This window comes from Aquarana catesbeiana, linkage group LG09, assembly GCF_042186555.1.
Source record: "Aquarana catesbeiana isolate 2022-GZ linkage group LG09, ASM4218655v1, whole genome shotgun sequence".
NCBI lineage: Eukaryota > Metazoa > Chordata > Amphibia > Anura > Ranidae > Aquarana > Aquarana catesbeiana.
This window is the reverse complement of record NC_133332.1, coordinates 223,489,450-223,505,039: the sequence shown is the minus strand read 5'-3', so window position 1 is coordinate 223,505,039 and position 15,590 is coordinate 223,489,450. Positions and strand designations below refer to the sequence as shown.

The 15,590-nt window shown below is 43.6% G+C and overlaps 1 pseudogene; it reads right to left on the bottom strand.

Moving 5' to 3' along the window:
* Positions 1 to 2,636: 2,636 nt before the first annotated feature.
* Positions 2,637 to 2,755, bottom strand: LOC141109155 (5S ribosomal RNA; annotated as a pseudogene).
* Positions 2,756 to 15,590: the final 12,835 nt, after the last annotated feature.

Genomic DNA, 15,590 nt, shown 5'->3' with positions numbered 1-15,590 from the left:
GAGGAACTAAACTGCAGCCTGCAGTACACTGCGCCCGAAGGCGGTATCCTCTTGCCCTCTTACATCCACCTGATAGAATCTGGTGAATGTATGGACTGAAGACCAAGTCGCAGCCTTACAGATCTGAGCTATGGAGGCCTGGTGATGCACTGCCCAAGAAGCACTAACAGCCCTAGTTGAGTGCGCTTTCACATGAAAAGAAGGAGTCTTCCTCTTTATATCATAAGCCTGAAAAATAACCTGTCTAATCCATCTAGAAAGAGTGGATTTTGACGCTGCTTGGCCTTTCTTATGGCCATCCGGCAGAATAAACAAACAATCAGTTTTCTGTATCTGAGCGGTTGCCTGCAGATAGACACTGACTGCTCTAACCACATCAAGAGTGTGCAAAGATTCTTCCTCCGCGGACTGCGGATCTGGAAAAAATAGGATGGTAGGATTACATCTTGATTCAAATGGAATCCTGAAACCACCTTAGGTAAGAAGGAACGATTAGGACGCATAACAATCCTGTCCTTGTGAATAATTAAATATGGCTCTTTACAAGAAAAAGCTGGCAATTCTGATACTCTCCTAGCAGAGGATATGGCTATCAAGAAGACTAATTTTTTAGTCAAAAGCGCTAAAGGTGCCAGGTGTAGTGGCTCAAAGGGTTGTCCCTGTAAAGCCGACAACACCAAATTCAAATCCCATGGGCATACTGGAGGTTTGACTGGTGGATTCAACCGCAGTGCCCCCTGAATAAAGGCCTGGATAAGGGAATGTGAAGCAATTGGCTTCTGAAAAAAAATACAGACAAAGCCGAAATTTGGACTTTGATAGTGCTCAAAGCCAATCTCATTTCTAGGCCTGACTGAAGTAAGGTCAAGATTCTGCTAATCATATACCTTCTAGGATGCCATCCCCTGGGTTCACACCAGGAAACATATGCCTTCCAGATTTGTAGTAAATAAGCCTGGGGGGCGGCTTTCTGGCATTGACCAGAGTGGAAAGGACTGACTCCGAGAGCCCACGGTCTTTTAAAATGTGGGTCTCAGCAGCCAAGCCGTCAAATTTAGACTTCGTAAAGCAGGGTGGCAAATCGGACCCTGTGTGAGCAGATCTGGCCAGAATGGGAGGACCCAAGGCCTGCCCACTGCCATCTTTACGATCTCTGCATACCAAGGTCGTCTGGGCCAAGCCGGGGCTACTAAAAGGACCGACTTTGCTTCCCTTTTGACCCTTACCAGGAACCGCAGAAGAAGTGGGTTCGGAGGGAAAGCATACATTAGATTGTACTGATCCCATGGGATTGTCAGAGCATCTGACCCCTGAGAAGTACATCCCTTGTTCTGGACACAAATTTGTCCAGCTTCCTGTTGAATCTGGACGCGAATAGATCCACATCTGGTGTTCCCCACCTTTGACATATGGTCTGGAATATGTCGGGGTGTAGGGACCATTCTCCTGGGCATAATTGCCGGCGGCTTAAGAAATCCGCTTGCCAATTTTCCACTCCTGGGATGAATACTGCAGACAGGCAGGGAACATGGCTTTCTACTCATGCAGGAATGCGATTCACCTTTCTTTGGGCATCCAGACTTCTGGTGCCTCCTTGGTGATTGATGCAAGCCACAGCCGTGGCATTGTGGGATTGTATCTGAATAGGATGACCCTGTAGCCTGTAAGACCAGTCCATGAGGGCCAAGTAAATTGCCCGAATTTCTAGATGGGCAAGCGTCTCTCGGTTGCAGACCATCTTCCCTGCGTGCATGTTTCTTCCAGAAATGCTCCCCAGCCTGTCAGGCTGGCATCTGTGGTTACGATCTTCCATTGTAGTGGAAGAAAGGCTTTGCCTTTCAAAAGATTTTTGGTTCGTAACCACCAATTGAGGCTTTTGCGTATCCTTGGGGATAGGCACATCAGAAGATCCAAGGCATGAGTCCTTTTGTTCCAAGCTGCGAGAATGCTTCTCTGCAGGGGCCTTGAGTGAAACTGGGCAAATGGAACAGCCTCGAAATTGGCAACCATCTTTCCTAACAGTCTCATACATAGCCGAATGGATGGACTCTTTTTGCTTAATACTAAGCGGACTAGAGCTCTTACGGCCTTGACCTTTGGCTCTGGTAGAAACACCCTGCCTTGAGCGGTGTCTATGATCATGCCTAGATACTCCAACCTTGTTGAAGGTTACGGTCTTGAAGACAGCGCGGTTCAGGTGTGCCACCAATTGCTCTATGGGTAGCAAATCGTCTAGATAAGCTACCACAGTTATGCCCTGAGCTCTTAGATTTGCTAAGAGAGGTTCTAGAATTTTTGTAAAAATTCGAGGAGCTGTAGCGAGACCGAAAGGAAGGGCCACAAACTGGAAATGGCGCTGGTCTACCGCGAACCTTAGATATCTTTGGTGAGCGGGAAAAAATTGGCACATGAAGATATGCATCCTTGATATCTATTGATGCCATAAATTCTCCACCCTGCAGGGTGGAGACCACCGACCGAATTGACTGCATTCGGAAGGATCGAATGTGTAGAAACTGATTCAGATCCTTTAGATCTAGAATGGGTTTGACATCTCCATTTGGCTTTGGAACGGTTAAGAGATTTGAGTAGAACCCTGAACCCTGATCTTTTGGGTTCATTTCTACTATCACTCTAGCCTACGGCACCTGGTATTCCCAGGCGGTCTCCCATCCAGGTACTAACCAGGCCCGACCCTGCTTAGCCTCTGAGATCAGACGAGATTGGGCGCTTTCAGGGTGATGTGGCCGTACGCCCTGTGATAGTAAGCGATCTAAGGCCAGTAGTAGCGGTTCTCGCTTTACTGGATCCTTGGGAACTCTTGAGCTTAGGAAACGAGCTGGTGGAAGCTCTAGGAACTCTATTTTGTAACCTAGAGATACTGAAGAGACCACCCACTTGTTTTGAACCTCTTCCCCCCAGGCTCCTGAAAACTGTAGGAGCCTTCCCCCCACTCGGCCGAGTGGGGGCGCCCCTTCACAGGGATGTTTTGGGGCTCTGCTTGGCAGGCTTTCGTCCCCCAAGCCTTTTTCTGCCCTTGGGTGTGAACCTGGGCCTTTCCTCTGAAAGTAGATTGGGAAGGCCGTCGCCACTACTTAGAGCCTGATGTTCCAGGGGAAGGGGAAAGAGACCGTTTGAATGGTGGACGTTTACTCCTCTTAACTGGTAGGAGTGTAGATTTACCACCTGTATTTTTTTGGGATAAAATTGTCTAGGTCATCCCCAAATAGGCGTTCCCCTTTGAATGGGAAGTCAGCTAAATATCTTTTGCATGAAAGCTCTGCTGCCCAACTTTTAAGCCAAAGGGACCTGCGCATGTGTACCAACAGGAGAGACAAACGAGATGCTAGCTGGGCAGAATCCAGAATGGCATCATCATAAAACACAGCACCAGTGGAAGGTCTGCATAGTTCTCCACTTCCTCACTGGGAAGGAGGCCAAGCATCTGCTTAACCTGTTCCTTGAGGAATTAACACAAACCCACAGTTGCGACTGTAGGTTGGACTACAGCGCCAGCCATGGAGAAGGAGGCTTTAAATAAAGTTTCCAGCTTTTTATCAGTTGGATCTTTAAACACCTGAGCATTGTCCAAGGGACAGGTCATGTTTTTATTCACACAAGAGACAGCCGCATCCACAGATGGGACCTCCCACTTCTTGGTGAAGCTTTCCTCCAAAGGATAAAGCATAGAAAACCTTTTAGGAGGAGTAAACAGTTCATCAGGATGTCCCCAGTGCTCATACAACAATTTATACATTAAAGGATGAATTGGAAAGGAAAACGCAGTCTGTGGGATCCTTCTGACCCCCAGGGCAGAAACAGAGGATGTAGCGGCCTCAGCAGAGGGCATTTTAAATGTGGAACACACTAGTTCAGTATAATACTGGACCTGCTTCTTGAGTGCCTGAGAGGAAGAAGCTCTCCCCTCTTCCTCTGAATCCTCAGACTGCTCTTGATCCCTATCTCTGGATAGGGATCTCTCCTCATTGTCAGAAGAATCATCTGAAAGAGAAAGTGCAGCAGAGGGAGGGGATCTATCCCTTTTTCTGCTATCTTTTAAGGAAGCTGAAACAAAATTCATAATTCTTCCCTCAAAACCCTCCAATGTAGCCCTAAGGCAATCCTCTGTGACATACGCTGGGGCTGTAACATTTAGGAGAGGCTGCAAAACCTGACAGGGGCACTGACTCATGCTGTAAGGCTGGCTCCAGTCTTGCAGGGGAGGATGGTAATCTGCAGGCATTTTTAGGACCCCTAGACACAGGTGGTGACTTTCTTGTGCCTTTGTTACCTCCCGCCGAGACCCTCTTACGAGGAGACATAGTCCCAAGCTACAAAGCAGAGGTACTAGTACATATGCAATCACTGTTGTGCTAAAAGTCTCACAATATACATATATACTTAATACTGCACAAACCTGATGCCGAGTAGGTGTCTTAGGTTAGCCTGGATCCGACCACTTTAAGATGCTCACTGCCCAGACTCTGTGTCCATCTGTTTACAGAGCTCTGAACGCTCTGGGCTTTTAAATTAGCCACCTGGCGTCTGCACCCCTGCAGTGGAGGAAGGGAATGATTGGACACCAGCTAATCACTGAGTGTGTCTGAAAAGCACATAAGTTTGCTCATTACTCCCTCTAGTGGTGGAAATCAGATAAGACATCTCATTGAAGAAAATCCACTTGTAATATAAATATATATATAGGATTAACTTCTCTTACCTGTCCCCACTGCAGGAACTGCTGAGAACAGACAGTTTCCAGCCTTCACCCATCACGGCAGGTAGCGTTGTGCCAACCTTCAGGGTTTTTTGGGTTCCTACTCAGAGAAACCTCTTTACCTGGACCTGTAAAAGACTCTGCCAGAAACTTTCGTGCCACTCTTTTAATAGTACACCAAGCCTGGTTTTCTCAGAGCCCAGTCCTCCAATGAGAGACTTACAGGCAAAACCTTGCTTCTTCGGATGACGAGGCCCGGATACCATACCATCTTGGGAGTCAAAATATCGGCCCGAGATATGGATCCGGTCAGCATAGCCCTTTAAGCCCCCGCAGGGACCAAACTGGAGCTTTCTTCACAGCACATGTTTTACGTGACCAACCACCTTAGACACTGGTGAAAAAACTGATGTCCTCCCCATATGGGAGGGGTTATATAGGGGAGGAATTCTCCTTAATTGGAGTTAACCAGTGTCCAATCACCGATGGTGCCTATCTAACCCACTATGTAATGAATACTCTGTGTCCCGTGATGTATGATCAAGAAAAGGCCTTTTGGTCTTTCCTACATAAAACGCACCGCATTCACAATAGACCACTCCTACCGACTGGCAGTTTGCATAAAAATATGGTTAATAAATAATGCCATTTGGGTGAACAAGCTCCACTGAATTCATCATGAATCTGCAGACATTGCATCTCCCGCATGGGGCTGTGCCCTTTTGAGATTGTCCTGCTCCTCTAGAGGTCAAGTGACTGTGGACCAATTGGTCCTTCAGAGACTTAGCCCTCCTATAGGTAATTTGGGGGTATGGGTTCACATACTAAGCTATCACCTCATCTGTGGCCAGAAGGTGCCAATACTTTTAAATGATTTGGCAAACTTTTTTATGTTCCCTCATATCACGTGTTATTAAACAAACCTTTTGATCATCCTTTTTAGATATCTTTGAATGGATTAAATTGTCTCTGTCTTTTAATTTTGCTCCATGGTAAGCTTTTTTTTAACCAAGATCAACTGTAGCCTCTGTCAATCAGACTAGACTGTAGAGCCCTAGCTTCATGCTCAAAGTCCTCACTGCGACTTCAATTTCTTTTTAGTCTCAGATGTTGACTGTACGGTATACTCTGGACTAAAGCTTGTGGATGAGAGTTTGTGGCATGTAGGATCGTGTTTCCAGCTGATGGTTTTCTAAACAGAGAAGAGCCCATGGTTCCATCAGTGTTAATATAGACAGTAATATCCAAAAAATTAAGAGTTTTTTGGTCACAAGTCATGGTGAACTTTAGATTATAGTGGTTGGTCTTCAGTTTAACAGGGATGTTTTTATCGTCTATAAATCTGCGCCAAATAAGCACCTTCTTGAAAAACTCCTGAAATTCATAAGTGGAGAAAATTTCACGCTCCCCAGGTACAGTTTGGCATACAATGGGGCACATTTGGTCCCCATCTCAACACCCTGCACCTAGAGGTAGTGGGAGCGATCAAAAATAAAGATATTGTTAGTCAGGACGAAAGGCAACTCCAAAACAAAGCTATTGTATGGACTGGCCCTAGGGCCCCCGTCCAGAAATAAATTCCATCACAACTCGAACCCCCAAGTCATGGGGAATTGAGTTGTAGAGGGCCTCAACATCGAGAGCCACTAGCCATACTCTCTCCGGAACACAAGTTCCATCCAAAGATCTGAGGAGATCTACTGTATCCTGAATATATGAACTCAGGGCCCATACATGAGGATGTAGATAATCATCTATTAGCTTACTAGCTGGCTTTGTTAAGCAGCCATTCCTAGATACAATTGGACGTCCCAGCGGGTGTGCCCCCCCCAAATATCTTGTTTGTATATTGTATGGATTCTGACCAAATCCCTTTGGGTGAGGAGCACCCCACTCCCTCATCAAGTACCTCTCATTAGTGTCCACTTGTATCATGGGTGGAGACCTCATGATTCTCCCATTTAGAAGAGTGTATTGCTCTCATGGTTTAGAGATGCAGGATCTTCCAGTCTATGGACAGTGTAGGACCCACTGATCATGGGGTACTTTGATGCAGTAAGTGGGCTTAGCACCATATAGCAATATGGTGTGACCAAATCCCCTTATTTTTGATAATGTTTTTTGAAAATGTTTAGGTGTTTTAAATTAGCCTTGCTGGAGGTAAATGTCTTTTTTGCATGTGTGCGCTGTAATATTTTGCTCTGCTGTATGGTCTTATGGCTGCACCATCTTTAATGCATCTTTTAGGGTGTGCCCCCCAAATATCTTGTTTGTATATTGTATGGATTCTGACCAAATCCCTTTGGGTGAGGAGCACCCCACTCCCTCATCAAGTGCCTCTCATTAGTGTCCACTTGTGTCATGGGTGGAGACCTCATGATTCTCCCATTTAGAAGAGTGTATTGCTCTCATGGTTTAGAGATGCAGGATCTCCCAGTCTATGGACAGTGTAGGACCCACTGATCATGGGGTACTTTGACGCAGTAAGTGGGCTTAGTACCATATAGCAATATATTGTGATCAAATCCCCATATTTTTGATAATGTTTTTTGAAAATGTTTAGGTGTTTTAAATTAGCCTTGCTGGAGGTAAATGTCTTTTTTGCATGTGTGCGCTGTAATATTTTCTTCTATTGTATGGTCTTATGGCTGCACCATCTTTAATGCATCTTTTAGGGTGTGCCCCACAAATATCTTGTTTGTATATTGTATGGACTGGCCCTAGGGCCCCCGTCCAGAAATAAATCCCATCACAACTCGAACCCCCAAGTCATGGGGAATTGAGTTGTAGAGGACCTCAACATCGAGAGCCACTAGCCATACTCTCTCCGGAACACAAATTCCATCCAAAGATCTGAGGAGATCTACTGTATCCTGAATATATGAACTCAGGGCCCTTACATGAGGATGTAGATAATCATCTATTAGCTTACTAGCTGGCTCTGTTAAGTAGACATTCCTAGATACAATTGGACGTCCCAGGGGGGATTTAGCATTTTTATATATCTTTTGTAAAGCATACAAAGTAGGCAATCTGGGAATTTTTACTGTTAAAAATTCACAAGTTTTTTTGTCAATCAGACATTCAACAAAGGCTCGAGAGATCAAAATTTGATATTTTGTTTGGGCATATTTTACCTGAGCTAGAGGTATGGGTCTATACCATTGGCGGTTCAGCAGAAGATCCATAACCATAGCTTTATATTTTTCTATATTCATCACCACAATATTACCCCCCTTATCGACGGGTTTTATAATTAATTGATGGTTATTTTTGAGGGAGGTTAAAGCTTTATGATCAATTGGTGGTACCATAGAGAGAGATATGTATATGAATAGATGCCAGTTAATGATCCATCTATGGCAGGGGTCTCTAACCCCCGGGCCGCGGCCCACTACCGGGCCGTAGCCTGTTTACAGGTGGGCCGCGAAGTCTCCACATTCTGAGGTGCTGCGGCGGCGGTGGGTAAGCAGAGAGATCACCGCCAACACCGCACTTCCGTCCACACAGCCCCGCTGCTACACTGTTGAGGGTGAAGCAGGCGAGCAGAGAGATGACATCATCTCCCACCGCCCGCCCGCCCGCATCACTGCTGTTCCGCCCCCACACAGCACTGTTGGAGGTGAAGCGGAGGAGCAGAGAGATGACATCATCTCTCACCGCCCACCCCGCATCACCGCTGTTCTCTCTCTGGAACCCACCACTCCACTGCACTGCCTCTGTGCTTAGTGACAATTTGCGTCTAGGAGGCAGGAGACAGTGGCACGTGCAATCTGCATCTGGTGGCATGTGGCTGTGGCAATCTGCATCTGGTGGCATATGGCAAGTGACTGTGGCAATCTGCATCTGGTGGCATGTGGCAATCTGCATCTGGTGGCAAGTGACTGTGGCAATCTGCATCTGGTGGCATGTGACTGTGGCAATCTGCATCTGGTGGCATGTGGCAATCTGCATCTGGTGGCATGTGACTGTGGCAATCTGCATCTGGTGGCATGTGGCAATCTGCATCTGGTGGCATGTGACTGTGGCAATCTGCATCTGGTGGCATGTGGCAATCTGCATCTGGTGGCAGGCGATGTGGCAATCTGGTGATAGGCATCATGGCAAGCTGCATCTGGTGGCAAGTGACAACCTGCATCTGGTGGCAGATTCTGCATTATAGTGAGTTGAACTATTTAATTTTATATTACAATATAATAATAAAAATAATGCGCTTCAATCATCCTGACACCATATTAACCATAGCGTTGTGATGATTGAAGTGCTAACACCAGCCTTTTTCTGACAAATTGGCCGCAAAAAAACGCATCGTCACCCAAACCCCCCCCCCCCCACTCGGGCCTTGGCACAATTTTCATCCACAATGCCAGTCCCCGGTGCCAAAAATCTAAAAAATCACTGATCTATGGGGATCAATGGATAATCAATATCACTAGGATAAAGATCAAGCTATTAAAAACAATACGGCAGAGATACCTACCTAAGGCTGGCACCTTTTGTGACAAATTCCAGATAGTATAATTACCAGACTCTCAGTTTATAAATCCATCTCAGGTGAATGGCGGAAACTTCCAAGGGTAGGGGAAGGAAAAAAGGGGCGTATAAACAGTAAAGCTCCAATTCACTGAAAGCCGCCTTTGGAATCTACAACAAATAGCCACATCAATGTAAATGTCCCTATGAACCAAGGAATAAACCGAGATGAATATTGCCTACAAGGTATCCTCTCCCCCTCCTATGCTGGAACATGAATGCTGTTTGTGACTAGGCATCCCTTTATACCCCCCTCCGCCTTCAATGGCGTCAAATTGGCAGCGTATGGAGGCGTGGACACCCATTAGAGCCAGGGCGCATGCCCACGACCGGAAGTTACCTTCCTCATAGATGGATCATTAACTGGCATCTATTCATATACATATTTCTATCTATGGTCCACCAATTGATCCAAATTGGTTCACCCCTATGTCTCTGGAGCCTTTGCAATACTTTTAGATTTACTTATTGAACACACAGGTAATTCATTGACCCAGGTTTCCTGTCGGATCTCTCTGCCTAATCCAGGAATTTAATTTTTTGATGTATTTTTACATTTTATATTGTTGCTGTAAAAAAATTGTAGTGTTTCCTAAAAAATCTTTTCTATTTTTTGATTCTTTAGTGATCATACAGTATGTGCAGGGCCTGATAACAATTCTCCTGAAGAAGCCAATGGTTTGGCGAAATATGTAGAGATCTAATCAGTCTGCACCTGTCAATGTATGATCATATCGGACATGTTCTTTATGTCTTCAAATGTTTTTAATGTTTTTCAAATAAATCTGTATATTTTTTTCTAGTTTTTTTATTGTACGTTTGCACCTTTAAAATCCCCAAAACTCCTGATTTTTATGCTGGGGGAAAAATAAGTTTAACCTGCCGCACACGGAAAGCGTTCTTCACAATAAGAGCTGTGAAAATGTGGACTAGACTTCCTCAGGAGCTAGTTCTAGCCAAATCTGTAGATTGTTTATAAAAAATAGCTGGATGTATTCTCTAATGTAACTGTCTATTCATATTTATAAGTAATAACACTGTAGCCAACTTCTCAGTCGGTTACTGGCTCTTTAGCAGGGATGGACTGCACCTAAATGGGGAGGGTGTATCTCTGCTGGGAGAGAAGATGGCCAAAAAGTTAGAGGGGCTTTTAAACTAGGTGATGGGGGGGGGGGCAGATGTAGAGATAGCCAGCGTGGAAAAAGGTTCAGGGGGTAGTATTGGGGGCATTAGCAGTAGGGAGACTAAAATACCTAAACCCAAGGTAGTAAGTTGTAAATTCAAATTGCAGCCTCATAACAACGAACAAGGAGATATTAGGACAAAACTACGAGGCTTGTACACTAATGCTAGAAGTCTGGCTAACAAGATGGGAGAACTGGAGATGCTGATGTACGAGGAGGATTTCAATTTTGTGGGAATTTCAGAGACTTGGTTTGACAGCTCTCATGATTAGCTGGCAACCATTGATCGGTATTCCCTATATCGTAGAGATAGGGAGGGTAAAAAAGGGGGAGGGGTATGCCTGTATATCAGAAATGATGTGCAAGTGAATGTGAGGGACGATATTACTAATGGAGCTAGGGAAGAGGTGTAATCCTTATGGGTAGAGCTTCAAAGGGAGGAAACTAAGGGGAAAGTAATACTGGGTGTATGGTATAGGCCCCCTAACCAGGGGGAGGAGGGGGAGGCAGACCTCCTGTCACAGCTTGAAATGGCGGCATAGATGGGAGATGTCATTATAATGGGGGATTTTAATTATCCAGATAAAGATTGGGTGGAAGGAACCGTGCATTCGTCTAAGGCTCGTCATTTACTAAATGTCTTGCAGGACAATTTCATGTGTCAGATGGTGAATGCGCCAACAAGAAACAATGCATTACTAGACCTACTGATTACTAACAATACAGACCTGATCACAGAGGTGGAAATATGGGGCAACTTAGGAAACAGCGGCCACAGGACAATTTGTTTCAGTATAACTCGCAGGAATAGGAAACACAAGGGTAATACAAAAGACACTGAATTTTAAAAGCGCCAACTTCCCTAAACTGCGCTCTTTGCTAGAAGATATTAAATGGGATAAAATCCTAGGTACAAAGAACACAGAGGAAAAACAGGAGTGCTTTAAGAGCATATTAAATAAAGGTATTGGCCAGTGCATGCCAATGGGAAATAAATTTAAAAGAGTTTTAAAAAATCCAGGGTGGCTCAACTCCAACATAAAAATTCATATAAAAGCAAAAGAAAGGGCCTTCAAAAAATACAAGGCTGAGGGGTAATTGTCATCATTCCAACTTTACAAAGAATGCAATAGAGAGAAAATATAAGATAGAACACAAAAGGCACATAGCGGAGGACAGTAAGAAAAATCCCAAGAAATTCTTTAAGTATATAAATAGTAAGAAAGGGAGGCCAGAACATATTCGCCCCATAAAGGATGATGAAAGGAATCTGGTTACAAAAGACGCAGAGATGGCAAAGGTTTTGAATATATTCTTCTCATCAGTCTTCACAAAGGAAACGGGGGGGATACAGTAACCAAGGGGGTAATGCTAATTTTCATAGCATGTCACAAGAAGCATCCTCATGGCTAACAGAGGACTGAATTAGAAATAGACTTGATAAACTTAACATAAATAAGTCCCCAGGACCAGATGGCTTACACCCGAGGGTCCTTAAGGAACTCAGTCAGGTGATAGCCAGCCCATTGTTCCTAATTTTTATGGTTAGTTTACTGACTGGAATGGTACCAGCTGATTGAAGAAAAGCCAACGTGGCACCAATATTTAAAAAAGGGCAGAGATATATCCCTGTGAACTACAGGCCAGTTAGCTTAACATCAATAGTCTGCAAACTATTGGAGGTGATGATAAGGGATTATATACAAGTTTTTAGTAATGTAAATGGTATCATTAGCAGTAATCAGCATGGATTCATGAAGAATCGTTCTTGCCAGACCAATCTATTAACGTTCTATGAAGAAGTGAGTTTCCCTCTAGATAAAGGAAGGGCTGTAGATGTGGTGTATCTGGATTTTGCAAAGGCATTCGATACAGTTCCCCACAAACTTTTACTGTACAAACTAAGGTCTGTCGGCATGAACCATAGGGTGAGTACCTGGATTGAATACTGGCTACAGGGGCGAGTCTAAAGGGTGGTGATAAATAGTGAGTACTCTGGTCTGGTGTGGAAAGTGGGGTCCCCCGGGGATCTGTCCTGGGACCAATCCTGTTTAATTTATTCCTAAACGATCTGGAGGATGGGATAAACAGCGCAATCTCAGTATTTGCGGACATTACAAAGCTAAGCAGGGCAATAGCTTCTACACAGGATGTGGAAACCTTGCAAGAAGACCTAAGAAAATTACTGGGGTGGACAACTACATGGCAAATGAGGTTTAATGTTGAAAAATGCAAGATAATGCATTTGGGGGCCAGAAATATAAGTTAAAGTTACTCGCTAGGGGGGGAACCTCTGGGGAAATCTAGGATGGAAAAGGACCTGGGGGTCCTAGTAGATTACAGGCTTAGCAAAGGCATGTAATGCCAGGCTGCTGCAAGCAAAGCCAACAGAATATTGGCATGCATTAAAAAGGGGATTCATTCCAGAGATAAAACGATAATTCTCCCGCTCTACAAGACTCTGGTCCGGCCGCATCTTGAGTATACCGTTCAGTTCTGGGCACCAGTCCTCAGGAGGGATGTGCTGGAGCTGGAGAGAGTCCACAAAAGGGCAACAAAGCTAATAAAGGGACTGGAGGATCTCAGCTATGGGGAAATGCTACAAGCATTCAACTTATTCTCTCTGGAGAGGAGATGCTTGAGAGGGGATATAATATCACAAATGTACAAATACCGTACTGGTGACCCTAGCATAGGGAAAAACCTTTTCAAGGAAAGGGGATTTAAAAAGACACGCAGCCATTCACTAAAACTAGAAGAGAAGCGGTTTAACCTTAAATTGTGTAAAGGGTTCTTTACTGTCCCAGCGGTAAGGATGTGGGATTCTGTTCCGCAAGCAGTGGTATCAGCAGGGGACATCGATAATTTCAAAAAGCTATTAGATGGGCACCTTGATGTCCACAACATACAGGGGTATACATTATACTATTAACATAAACGCACACACACACACATAGGTTGAACTGGTTGGACTTGTGTCTTTTTTCAACCTTACCAACTATGTAAGATTGTTGATCCTGGGAGTATCCAGTTTCTTTAAAGAATCAGGAAGATTTGTTTTCCCTATTGCGGAGAACTGAAACATGCTTTTGGCTTTTTTTTGCCTTCCTCTGGATGTGAGTTTTTTTGATTTATCCATTTTTGTCTTTTAGTTGAACTCGATAGACATGAGTATTTTTGAAAACTCACTAACTACTGTATGTAACTGTAAAATAACCAAACAAACTAAATAGGTATGGGAAAAGATTTCCATTAAACACCCTCTTTTATTTGTCCCATGGGTCAAAGTAATTGTGAAACAACAGATGTTGCTTTATCACAATAAACATTACTATATTTTTTAAATTTTTGTTCCTGTTTGAGCAACTTGCAGTTTATAATTAGTCTCCAGAGGACCATTTACAACATATAATGCCATCAGGTACGTCCAAAAATAAAACAATGAAGGGGAGAGTTACTACTTGACAGGGGTGTGAGAGATTATAAAATCACTGTATGGGATAGCGGGTATCAGCGGATGTACATCCACAAACACCCGATGTTGTCCGCCTCCGCTCTCGTCCGATTCTGCGGACGGAAGAAAATCCTATTTTTCTATCCGTCTGCAGAGCGGATCGGATGAACACGGACAGACGGTCCGTGTTCCTCCGATCCCCCTTAGGGGAGAGCGGAGATCTGACAGGGCGGTCCCTGCACAGTGTGCGGGTCCCGCCCTGTCATCCGCCGGGCTCAGCTGGGGAAAGCGGAGCGATCCCCGCTGAGCAGCGGATGTTCACGGGGCGGATCAACACGGATCCGTCCCGTGTGAAAGGGGCCTAATCTGTATTACTTAAACATTTTTTTATACAAAAAAGAAGGTAGGTAAGAAAAGTACAGTAAGATCAGTAGTGCTGCCGTGTATTCTTCTTGTGAAGTTTATAACATTTTAAAAGACAACTGTCAGTAAAGAAACATAAAAATGCTAGCTTCTTGGCTGTCATGCTGACCCTCTGCTTCATTCATTTGAGTCACTGGCCCAGAACAGGAGCACAAAAAGGATGTTTGGCTTTCCTGATCCGAATAATTGTTCCAGGTCAGTGACCCAGGTAACCAGCATTTTCACAAGGGGTGGGCAATGGCAGCCCCAGTATTGCTCCCATGACAGGCTACACATAGAGGTAGGACCACCATCCTATGAAATGTACAAATTGAAGTCATGTGAATTTGTAGTAAAGTCATTCTTACTGCAGACCAGTGTAGACAAAAAAATTATCCCTGGAAACAGGAAGTTTGGTTTTGTTTCTGTCTTCAGCACTACTACAGAGATTCACTTTAGATTCCACAACAAGAAGTGGAGGGAATCTCCCCAACCAGGACACAAAGAGGAATAAAAATCTGAAAGAGGTTTTATCTTTCCCTACTTTCCTTACAATTTTAAAGTTCTAGTTTAGTCACTATAGAGAGCATTGTTAAAATGCACTTTACAATGGTCCATTATTTTTTATCACATCAAAATTACATGTTGTGTACATCTTTATTCCTTCTCTACAGAACCTTTATTTATTTTCTTGTAGTTATATATACTTTTACGGTTAAATACAAAGCGGACTTTCTGTCTTTTAAAGGTAAGATTATAAAAAATATTTATCCAGCTAATTGATTGACTTAATTTTTAGTAAAATTATGAATAACATTGAGAAATGTTTATTTTTTTAGTAAATTGAGGTGAGGTTCTATTATTCTTTTGAATTTAAAACATTTTAATTATTTTTAAAAGTATCCATAAACATTTACTGAGTTCTATTATTTATTGTAGAGGATTTAGAAAAAACAATCACAATTTCCTCACAATGGCTTCTTTTTATGTCTTTTAATTGTCACGTGATTACATTTTGCACCGAGAGATTTCATTTCTGCGTTTGTGCATTTTCTAAATAATATATGTAATTTTAAACACTTTAAATAAAAATAATTCCACATTGAAGAGATCCCCATACACCCAAAGAATAATATTTTTAAACTATTTTTATTGCATAAAATTTAAATTTCTTACCTTGCTGCTCCATATTTCAATTATTACATTTCATATGCAGATGTAGTAGTCTTATGTATATTATGGAGTGAGATTAGCATTCCTATTATCTTAATGGCTATGACAATCTCAATGAGCCTAGTAC